An 11,925-nucleotide genomic window follows, 5' to 3' on the forward strand; every position below is an offset into this window, starting at 1 on the left:
AACAAAATCTAAAAAATCCAGAAGGTCCTTAATTTCATAGAAAATAATTAGGTTTCATACTATATCCCTTTAATGATAAGCCCAATATAGTGAGCAGGATCGGATATTTCTTCCTATTTTAGGCAACATCAATTTAAATGAATTGCTTAAATTCGATTTCTCCAAACATGCTATGTTTTATTACGTTGACGGGTTGACTCAATCATTGTCCAGGGCAAGACTAAAACGAACATGTGAACTGTATAAGGTAAAGTCAGGGTGTAAATTTGTTGTGACAATTAACCATAAAAGGTAATGGCCAATATAAGTAAATAACTATACAAGGTATGGCAAAAATAAAACTAAGCATAAAAGGTGAATTCAAGAATAATAGAATTCTGACAAAAAAATGACAAATATGACACCGAAGTTCAATAACATGCTTTTCCAGGAAAAGGAGAAATTTTGGTTACTTGTGTTGCCCATATATAGAATAAAAGTTCATGTGAATTATATGAATGACAAGAGTAGCATATCCTTTCAATCAAAAAACAAAAATTGGAAAAAGGGAAGACAATCCGAATCTCATATGGATTGAGACATTGCCGTTCTCTGTACTGCTAAGATGTAAAAATTGTCAATGTTTGATATATGCTTTCTTTTACAAGAATGATGAATTGAGTCTCTTCCTTTTTTTACTCTTCCAATCATGATTGCTTGTTCACTTGCCGCGGATCCATACTCATGGGATTCTCTTATCACAATTCATGTTTTATGATATCAGGAGTAATGAATTTCATAGTTTGAGATCATATCCATACAGGCGTTTCTGACATTACGTAAGATAAAAAACGGAACTAGTTACGTGTCAATAAATCATTGATATGGTTAGTGAATGTTAAATGTCTCTAGAGATGAAAGGTCTTGATAACTTAATTAACTAGTTATGTGTTTATAACTTACCAACAAGTTTTGACAAATACAAATACTTTGTCGTACTTAAAAAATTACCAACTATTTTAATAATCTATCAATATTTGTTTTTATAACTTACCCACACCGCGGAGGTTAGAAAATTTTATTTGAAATTTCAAACCTTAATTTAACTTGTGTATTGATATTCATCGTAATAAGACACAAACGAATTTTAGTCACTTACCAACTTTTTATCTTGCTTGATTTTGAAAATCATGTACATTTCTTTATACTTCCAATATTACCATATACTTTAATAATGTACTAGCACTTATTTTTATAACGTACCAATATCTTTGAAGTTACTAACTTTTACTCAAAATAACCAACTTTGATTGATGCACCAACATTCATTGCATTAAAATACCAACTAATGTTAGTCACTTGCCAACTTTTCATCTTACTTGCTTTTGAATAGTAATTACGTTTTTTTTTATAACCCAAGGGCACAATAGTAATTAGTGGGCTACTTAGAATCGAACTAGTACTTAATTCACTACCATAGTCCCCACTTAAATCTGAGTTCCCCATAACAGGAATCAAATCCGCAACCATCGGTCCCTAAGCCAGAAGCACGAGAATGCCCTTACCACAAGGGCAAATCCCTAGTGGTAAAAGAAGTGACAACATTTCTTCATACTTCCAAGATTATTAACTACTTTAATATTTTTGTGGCTTATCAATGTCTTTGAAGTTACTCACTTTCATTCAAAATTACCAACTCTTAATCTGACTGATGTCTCATGATTCATCATATTAAGATGCTAACTAATTTTAGTCATTTACCAACTTTTCATCTTGCTTGGTTTAAGAATGTACCAACATTTCTTTATAGTTCAAAGAAAACTAATTACTTTAATAATCTACAAATGTTTATTCTTGTGTCTTATCGACACCTTAGAAGTGCTCACTTTTATACGAAATTACCAACTTTAATTTTATTGAAGTACCAACATTCTTCGGCAACTAATTTAGTCACTTAACAATTTTTTACCTATATTTCTTTGTACTTCACAGACAACCAATTACTTTAAAAATCTACCTACAATTATTTCTATGGCTTATTTATGCCGTAGAAGTTACTAACTCTATCCAAAATTACCAACCTTAATTTTTTACTATCCTACTTACATTCCTCACATTAATATACCAGCTAACTATAATTACTTATCAGCTTTCTATAATTTCCTAACATTTTATTCTTCTGGCTTAGCAATGCCTTTCAAGTTATTAACTTTTACTCGAAATTTCCAACCTTAATTTGAGAAGACACCAACATTCATCATATTAAGCCACCAATCGTTTATAGACACTTGCGACATTTTTATCTTGTTAAAAGTACTGACATTCCTTCATACTTCCAAGATTACCAACTGTTTTAATAATCTGCCAACGTTTATTATTGTGCCTTTTCAACGCCTTTAAAGTTACTAGCTTTCGTTCGCAATTACCAACCTTAACTTAACCTCTTTTGATATTGAATTGTTCATCTCTATCATTGTGATATGCACTCACTACCAAATGTTGGATGTCACCTATAATCCCCTGGACTAGAAAGGACGACGAAGTAGTTTCACGACCACTGTGGTTAGACCCACCATCATCGGTGAAAAACTCATCCACTCAGCTTCGCTTGTTCGATGACCCTAACTGGGTGAGTATGATAAGTCTGGAATTAGGTTAAGAAAGATCATTAACGAGGAAAAAACAGGCTAGCTCTTCTTTCCTTTATATTACAAGTATAAATAAAGCCTCCTTTTAGCCGTTGATTGTGAAGGCAAAAATGCTCGGTAAAGAACGAGGAGTGAATGAAAATAAGGGGAGAAGTTCAAATACCCTGTTTGGGAGGGCTATAGAAAAGATAGGTGAAGGTTTGGAGTGTGAAAAAACATCTATGGTCCCACCAGAAAGGCATCACCTTCGTAGAGGACCGATAATTTGTGTTCGCGTGTCATGATGTCGTTACAAAACATTGGCCCCCCAATTTACATTATGTAACTTTTGCCTTTATCTTTAATCGATAAGATTATAACAATGGAAAGTGATATTTCATTGATCCAACAAAAACGAAACATCGGACAATTGCGAAGAGATCATGTAGATTGAAAGACTTGGGGAGCTTCGTTGGTTTCCTTTGAGATTAAAGTTAGTTCTAGGATTTCGACTCTAGATTAGACTAGATCATCGAGTTAGACCTTAGTTGAATAATATAATTCTAGGGATATGATTGGATTAGTATCACTTAGACATAGGTTCAATAACTTAGCATAGACATCACCTTTAAAGAAAATAGAAAAGATAAAAATTGTTAGTAATTAGCTTAGTTCAAGTTAGGACTCTCCTCAAAAATCTCTTTTAAGTTTAGAATTAAAATTGGAATAAGAATTTAGGATTAGGATTCAAAATCAATGAATAAGCTCCCAAGAGATCATGTCTTGGGGCATACAAACAAAGCATCATAATATTCTTTGCCTCACACCATATCGGGTTACTTTCCATATTCTATTTACTAGTTTTGCTTACTATTTTTTTTTATGTGTGTTTACATTACTTCATTTATTTAATTGTGTGCTTTTAGTTTAGTTGAATGGTTAGGCTAAAACATTTGGACCATAATCAACTCAAAAACATGGGTGGATCTCTTAGGGTTCATAATATGATAAAAAAATACTGTGTGGACACCTTAGAAAATAAGTCAATCAAGTTGGATACCGAAAGAGCGCTGGTTCAAACAAACTAATGTAATCTCGCATCTCACTTGGCTCCTAACCTGTCACACCCCGAACCCTACAGACACGCAACATCCCGCTATGGTCATTATGATGCGACGACCCAGGACTCGTCGCCGACCCTTTTCTTTTTATCTTTTAATTACGCAAGTGAAAACGATAACCAACACAACAAACCCCAGACAATAATCAAATCAGGGATAGTAGAGGAAAACCAGTTATAACAAAAGCCATTTTTTTTAATCGATTAACCCTGGGAACATACTTACAAGCCCACTTCGGGCGTTTCCACAAAAAGCCAGCAAAAAGATAAAGGCTAGGGTTAATCTACTCCATCCAAAAGATCAGCTTCCAGGCCTAACCCTCAAGAACCAACCAAAAACTGCGGTACTCCAAACCGCATAGGGAGCAACGACATGCTAAGGTCCTGAAAAAGGGTTAACAACAACAAATGAGATAAAATCTCAATAAGTTAACGGCCTAAGCCCCGCTTAGGAGGCCAACTCGCCTCGGGGGTCCCTAAACAGGCAATAAAGCACCAACATCAACATCATTAAACAACCACAGGCTTCCTTACCTCGCCTTGGTACACTCGTTGATGAAATGAACATGTCACATACTCGAAGCATTTAAATAGATTTCCCATGCATCAATGCATCACAGGCGTGCGTGTCTCGATTATAAGACAGAATCCACTTGGGCACATCTCATACCATGCCTAGCAGTTTTTATCACATAATCAGGCACTATGCATCACACGTATTCTAGTTATTACACCCTCTCGGGGCCACTACACATCAAGCGATCTGCAGCAAGATGGCAGTCTTCCGGCATGACCGGGCTCCGTCCCGCCCCGTCGGGCACGGCTACGTCAAACGATCTACAGTAAGACGACATTTCAATACGGCAACATCAAACGATCTACAGTAAGTGTAAGGACCTCGGCCCCATCACGCTTCCACTGCGTCACTCCTTGTGTAATATTGTCCGCTTTAGACACTAAGTCCTCACGATTTTAAAACGCGTTACACAAGGATTAGGGGCCAAGCCTTATAAACTCACCAAGATCTCACTCCCTAAGCAATGTGGGACAAGAGCAATGCAATCCCTTGCCATCCTAGAAGCCTGCCGGAAGCCGCTCCTTGCCCAGGTCCTCGGACCTCGGCGACCACTCCCCGCCCTTGTCGGACTGGGTCGTTACATTCTCCCCTCCTTCGAGCACAGCGTCCTCTCTGTGGCCCCACACGTGGTTGGGAGTCGGCTCTGATACCATTTGTAAGGACCTCGGCCCCACCACGCTTCCGCTGCGTCACTCCTTGTATAATATTGTCCGCTTTAGACACTAAGTCCTCACGGTTTTAAAACGCGTTACACAAGAGTTAGGGGCCAAGCCTTATAAACTCACCAAGATCTCACTCCCTAAGCAATGTGGGACAAGAGCAATGCAATCCCTTGCCATCCTAGAAGCCTGCCGGAAGCCGCTCCTTATCCAGGTCCTCGGACCCCGGCGACCACTCCCCGCCCTCGTCGGACCGGGTCGTTACAGTAAGATGGTATCCCGTAAGGAGCATCGAATCCGCCATAGGGCCGCGATTCGGCATCCGGAGTATCGGCTATCCATATAATCTCCAGGCATCCGATAAAATCGAGCGCGATCTGCAGCAGACCTCGATAAATCGGGCATCGTCAAGCGATCTACAGCAAGACGACTCCGACGTGTGACCACACGAGCATACAAGCATTCCGGCCAATTATTATCTTTTCAATTAGCTCATGCATCCATGAATAGTGCTCACACAATGCCGCATAACAAACCAAGTGGTCACTCATGCAAACAGTCAATCAATTCTTGCAAACTTCGATGCCAAACATGTTTATCAACCACAAAGCATCACTACCATTTCTTGGCATAACAATAAAAATAGTTTAATTGCAAAAAATTCTCATAAGTTTTCCTTAGAAACTTCCGTTCAAAACAATTTGTCATATAATCAAATTAATACGACGATTCACGGCATAATCGTCACCATTCAAGCACAAAAATCATAATTTGAGATTAACAATTTTCCGAAATAATAATAAATAAATTCGGAAATTAATTATTTAATAATATCCTAAAATAATTTATTTTCAAAAATTCAAAATATTTTCTCGAATCATAATCATTCAAATCATTTGCCATATACGCCAACTTATACGGCGAAATCCAACATTGGCATCACAATTTGTGCATAAAACAATCACAATTCAATATTAAAAATCATTCGAAAATATTAATATTTAATTTTCGGAAATCAAATATTTTATTAATAAATATTTTTAAGAATAAAATATTGTTATTTAATTCCCAAAATTAATTTATTTAATAAAATAAAAGATAATAATAAAATAATAGATAACTTATCGTAAAAATAGCGATAACTTATCGCGAACACAACAATAGCCTATCCCACAAATAATCATAACTTATCGAACTTATCGATAACCTATCACTAAAATTTACCGATAACTTATCATTAAAACACCAATAACCTATCATCACATCCAATGATAACTTATTAATCGCTGATAACTTATCACCAACAATTATCTAATAATTTAACGATAACCTATCACATAATCCCACTTGACTAGCCATAAACTTAGTTTAAACTTAAACTAAACTACCCTAAGCAAGTTTAACACCCTAAACGAGGGATTAGGGATTAACTTACTCGCTTAACGACGACGTTAACACGAGAACGATGGCGACGACTCGAGCTCGCTCGTGGCGGCTCCGGTTTTGCGTTACGAGCGACGAACGGTGGCGATCCGGGGGCGGCGAAGGAGCGGCTGCTGTGGTGGCTGGTCGGGGCTGCTTGGGGGCTGATCCGGGCATGAAATGGTGTCTGGTGGTGTCGGCTAGGTGGCTGGACAGCAGCGGACCAGCAGCTGCAACGGCGGGGACGGACGACGGGCGACGAAGTTGGCGTTCCAGTAGAAACCAGCCGACTGTGGGCGGCTGTTCGGCGCTGCTTGAGGGCTGAACCGGGGAAGAAACGGTGGTTGGTGGTGGCGTCTTGGTGGCTGGGACGGCAGCGGACAAGCGGCTCAACCGGCGGGTGCAACCGGCGAGCGACGAAGCTAGAAACTTGGCTGGAAAACAGCCGGCGACGGGGGCTGTAGGGCGCGTCTGGGCGGTGCTGCTCGGCCAGGGAGGAGCTGGGGTGACGGGGTGGTGTGGTGCACGACGGTGGCTGGTCTGGCACAGCTTGGTCTGGTCTGTGGCAGCAGAAATGGAGAAGCCGAAGAAGCAGTAGCACGCGGGAGCAGAAGCCGAAGAAAAAGAAGAAGAAGCAGAAGTAGTGGAGTCAATGATGGGGAGTGGGTGAGAGAGGGTTAGGGAGTCAGAGGCGTGGGGGAGGTCAGTGAAGAAGGGGGAAAGGTCAGCGGGGGAGGTCAGCCGGGAGAGAGAGAGAAAAAGATTATCCCCACCAAAATTTCTTTTGTAATTTTCTCAATTTTTCCCTTAAAATTACCACTTTGTCCTCGGCCCGATCACCAAATTACGGGCCGACTCATTCTTATTGGGCCTTGATAGTCGGCCCCCTCGGACGCGAGGCCCAACGGGCGTTGCTCGGTTCACTTCCGTTTCTCGCGGCGAATTTCCGATTCTTCAATCCTTTTCCGAAATTGGAATTTTCGATGGCCAATTCGTAAAAATTACGAGGCGACGTCCTATAGTTTGAGTATGAAATCTTTGAGCATTCGACACTCAAAATCGGATCATAATTCGTGGCCGAAATCGATCAATCGCAACTATAGTTCATCTCGAACTAACTGGCGGCTGTTGGAAGTAAATACTCGACAGCCTTTCCCCTTTGGTTAGTATTCCCTAAGTGATCAGGTCAGGGCGAGAATCAACTAATAGAGCATTGACGAAATCACCATTTCATAAATCACCAAATTAAGTCGAATTTTCAGGATATCACACTTTAAAAACTTGATATTTCTTGCCTTTTCCGGGGAAACATATAGCGCAAGAAATTTTATCTGGTTGTGATTTGTGGCTTGTCTTTCATTACCGCATCCCTACTCTTGCATGGTAATGACCATAGTAAAACAGATATCAGCAAATCAAACAAGTTAACTTCGATGGTAATAGACACTAGTGACCATATCAAAGCAGATATCGGCAAATCAAACAAGTTAAGTTTGATGATAACAGACCCTAATGACCGTATCAAAGCAAGAAATTTTATCCGGTTGTGATTTGTGGCTTGTCTTTCCATTTCCACATCCCGACTCTTGCATGGTAATGACCATATCAAAGCAGATATCAGCAAATCAAATAAGTTAAGTTCGATGATAACAGACACTAATGACCATATCAAAGCAAGAAATTTTATCCAGTTGTGATTTGTGGCTTGTCTTTATGTCACCACATCCCGACTCTTGCACGGTAATGACCATATCAAAGCAGATATCAGCAAATCAAACAAGTTAACTTCGATGATAACAGACACTAATGACCATATCAAAGCAAGAAATTTTATCTGGTTGTGATTTGTGGCTTGTCTTTCTGTTACCACATCCCGACTCTTGCACGGTAATGACCATATCAAAGCAGATCAGCAAATCAAACAAGTTAACTTCAATGATAACAGACACTAATGACCAAATCAAAGCAAGAAATTTTATCCGTTGGTTTGTGGCTTGTCTTTCTGTTACCGCATCTCGACTCTTGCCTGGTAATGACCATATCAAAGCAGATATCAGCAAATCAAACAAGTTAACTTCGATGGTAACAGACACTAATGACCGTATCAAAGCAAGAAATATTATCCGGTTGTGATTTGTGGCTTGCCCTTTCTATTACCACATCCGGACTCTTGCATGGTAATGACCATAGCAAAGCAAATATCAGCAAATCAAACAGTTTAACTTCAATGATAACAGACACTGATGACCATATCAAAGCATAATATCGGCAAATCAAATGCATTAACTTCGATGATAACTGACATCTCCCACTAAGCTGCTATAAAACGGAAGTTCCGCACTATGTTTTGTTTAATTGTAGAGCTCACAGGAAACATAGCAATTAGCTTCTTAACCCGTGGAGACTGAGCTAAGTCTGGCAAACATAGCAAATCAAATGGTTCGTGTTTCGGTTTGGGTATAGTGTTCGGTTTTGACACCCCTATGGCAAAGTACGCTAATACTACATAGAGCAAAATATTAACTTTGGTCCACGGGAACACACTGGAACCATTCGGAGGCCTTACGTCCAGAGCCACGCAATATTTGCATTTTCCCTTTTAAGTTTCACGAGCAGCGTGAGGAGGCATGGGAGGACTCAAAGTGTCCCTTGCAGCGTGATTCCCATCATACCACTGCAAGCCACGCAATTGTCAGGTTCTCCTTCACTAGAACTGCGTGGAGGGCATCAAAGGACAAGAACTGGTCTAAAGAATGTACTTCTATGCTACTGCTTCATAGAATTCATCATTGATGATATAAATGGGTAGCATAGAAGCATCTTTGTCCAAAGGAAAATCCTCCAACACCGTCGAGGACCGGGCTATCTGACCGAAAGTATATAGCAGCCTTTTCTCAACTACTCTCTGTTTTGCCAATATGTGGATCTTCTCTTGTCAGAGATCTGGTCTGAAGTACTTCTCAGCCTGCAAATGAGAGGAAAGAAAGCTGTTATCTCTGTTGTATTTGCTATATGTAGTAATTTTAGCACAACGGCATTATAAAATTGATGGTTGCATTTCAGAACTTTACAATATTTCGTGACTCAATCAGAAAATCATGCAAACTGCCTTTCATAACTAGCTAAAATTATTGTTAGGGAACAACTGATTTCGCAATTTTATATTCTTTCATTCATTAAGATAAGTGGCAGCTGAGTATTGCTTGTTTTATTTTTGTTTTTTCAGTTTCGTGAATTTCAGGATGCTCTTGCAATTCATGTTTCTGCGTAACTTATGTTGTTATTGCTATGACCTGTTCCTCACCGATGTGGCCTTCTGTGCAGATTGCAAAATAGCTGAAGCAGTGAATGCGGTCAACCCCTCAAGATTGTTTCTTTGCCTTGACCTGCAAAACAGTTGAGCTCTGACGCTAAAATGCCGATCTCTGAGGGCTCAAGTAAAGTTTTAATGACTGGAACTCCTGATGGTTGTCGTCTTGTTGATATTTGGCTGGTATGACTCAACTGAGAGCATGGAAAGTCAGGTTTTGAACTTGATGGAAGATAGAGTTTCTCCAATAATGACCCACTTCCAGGCAAGGCTCCTTCTCTTACTCCAATGCTTATTTCCTATTGTTTAGCAACTCTGTCATCCAGTAATAGATCTTTGAGAGAAAGGACTTTCGAGTGATTCGCGTTTTTTAGTCAAGGACCAAATTTAATACAGAGATCAATCCAGATTATAAGCTCAAATTCAAATACCGAAGCTTCAGGCTTCAGTGCACCAAGTCAGGAAGCTGAGTCAAGTCTGCTGTAACTGGCGCTGTTGCGGCCGGGGACCTAAAAGTTTCCTCTTGACTATCATTCATGGAAGATACTTCTGGCCACATCACAAAGGGGAGGGGCCATCCCACAAATTGGCAATGCAAAGACTAATTGAGAGATTGCTGCAATACACTCTCAATCAGCTGGCTGGGTTCCAGATGATGTTGGCACAAATGATGCACGTGTACTATTACATACTCAGGAAGGCCTGTCAATCTGTTGCAGTGACCCCATCTTTGTTGCTCAATTTCTTACATACTCAGGAAGGCCAAAGTCCTTGATCCTGGTAGCAAATATCCTAGGCTTCATCGACCTCTTTCTCGCTGACCAGCTTTGGTTCATTTGTCAAAGAGAGACTTACAGATATTGATGACATTGCGTTTAGTGGTCTCTTGCCTCAGGCCAAAGGTAATTGCGAGGTTAAAGAGTTGGACTGGGCTGCAGTGGAGAAGGAGGATGCAACCAGGCTACCTGCTTTTGATGGGTCATTTCAAGTGTTAGAATGAGAGCATTATTCGGATCGCCGGTGTCATCTTGCCTCCTTGTTGTTCCCTGAAAGAAAACGCAAAGGGATGCAACTCTAGACGTATGTGTCTTTTAATGGTGCCACATGAGGGCTCATTGTCATGGGCATTTTCCAACTTGGCACCCGGAGAACATGATATCGACTCCAAGGGTCAACACATCCTAAAATTGGCATGATGTTTGGTCGCAGCTACAAGTGGTGGAAAATGATGCGGCCAAGGAGGGTGACCAATGATGAGAAGAAACCAAAGTAAGTTGAGCAATGGCAAGTCATATTTGTTCTATATGTTAATCGACTACTTTGCCAGATTTAGCTTGGCTTTTATTGGAAGAAGCCAATTTCAATGTTTCCTCCCACCACCCGCCTGGGTGGCGCTGCTGGAGCGCGCACTTTTCCTCTCGCAAAAAGTTGAGTGTTCGAATCCCGGGCGCCGCAGGGTGACTTAACCGGTGGCACGTGTGTGGTGGCTAGCACGTGTCGCCCCCAGGGTTTACTCCCCGGCTGTCGGCCGTGCGGAGGTTCCCTGGGTTACCAAAAAAAAAAAAAAAAATGTTTCCTCCATCTTCACAGAAAAATGAGATTCTGAAATTTATAGGTGAAAGGCGTTCAAGAGAATTCCGTGAAGAGTCCACACAAGGTATATTCTTTACCTTGCTTATCCTGCGTTAATATATGTACAAGAAAAGCTTTTCCATAAATCACAGACTAGATATGAAGGATAGCTAAGAAATCACAAACAGATGGAATTTCCTGGGCATTCTGATTTCCCCCCATAAATGGAAACATATTTTTTGAGGAAACAACTAAAGGAGTTTCCCATAATTGCTTCCTTTGAATTTCCTGATGGCTCCATTATCTCTCGATATTAACAGTGATAAATTGTATAGCTTGACACGAGAGATAGCCATCAATAATGCATAATCATTCTGTATCGATAATATCGGACTGTTCTGTTTGTCCTGAGCATTTACCAACATAAAAGTTGAATAACTCCTTCCATACTATCATTCATTGAAGACTTTAGAGTCATATGTAGTTCATGGTGGGAATTCAGAAAGAAGCAATTATATTCCATTTGTCCGCATTACATCTGCATCTGAAAAAAGTACAGGAGAAGCAAACATAGGACACAATTTGTGTCTAATTGAGTTTCGGGAAATTCCATTTCTTTTACAAGGTCTGAGCTGCCAAAAACATAGGACATGATTTGT

The sequence above is a fragment of the Syzygium oleosum genome, unplaced genomic scaffold (genome assembly GCF_021117445.2).
Source record: "Syzygium oleosum isolate NSW1041296 unplaced genomic scaffold, Sole_v2.1 Sole_v2.01, whole genome shotgun sequence".
In the NCBI taxonomy this organism is placed as follows: domain Eukaryota; kingdom Viridiplantae; phylum Streptophyta; class Magnoliopsida; order Myrtales; family Myrtaceae; genus Syzygium; species Syzygium oleosum.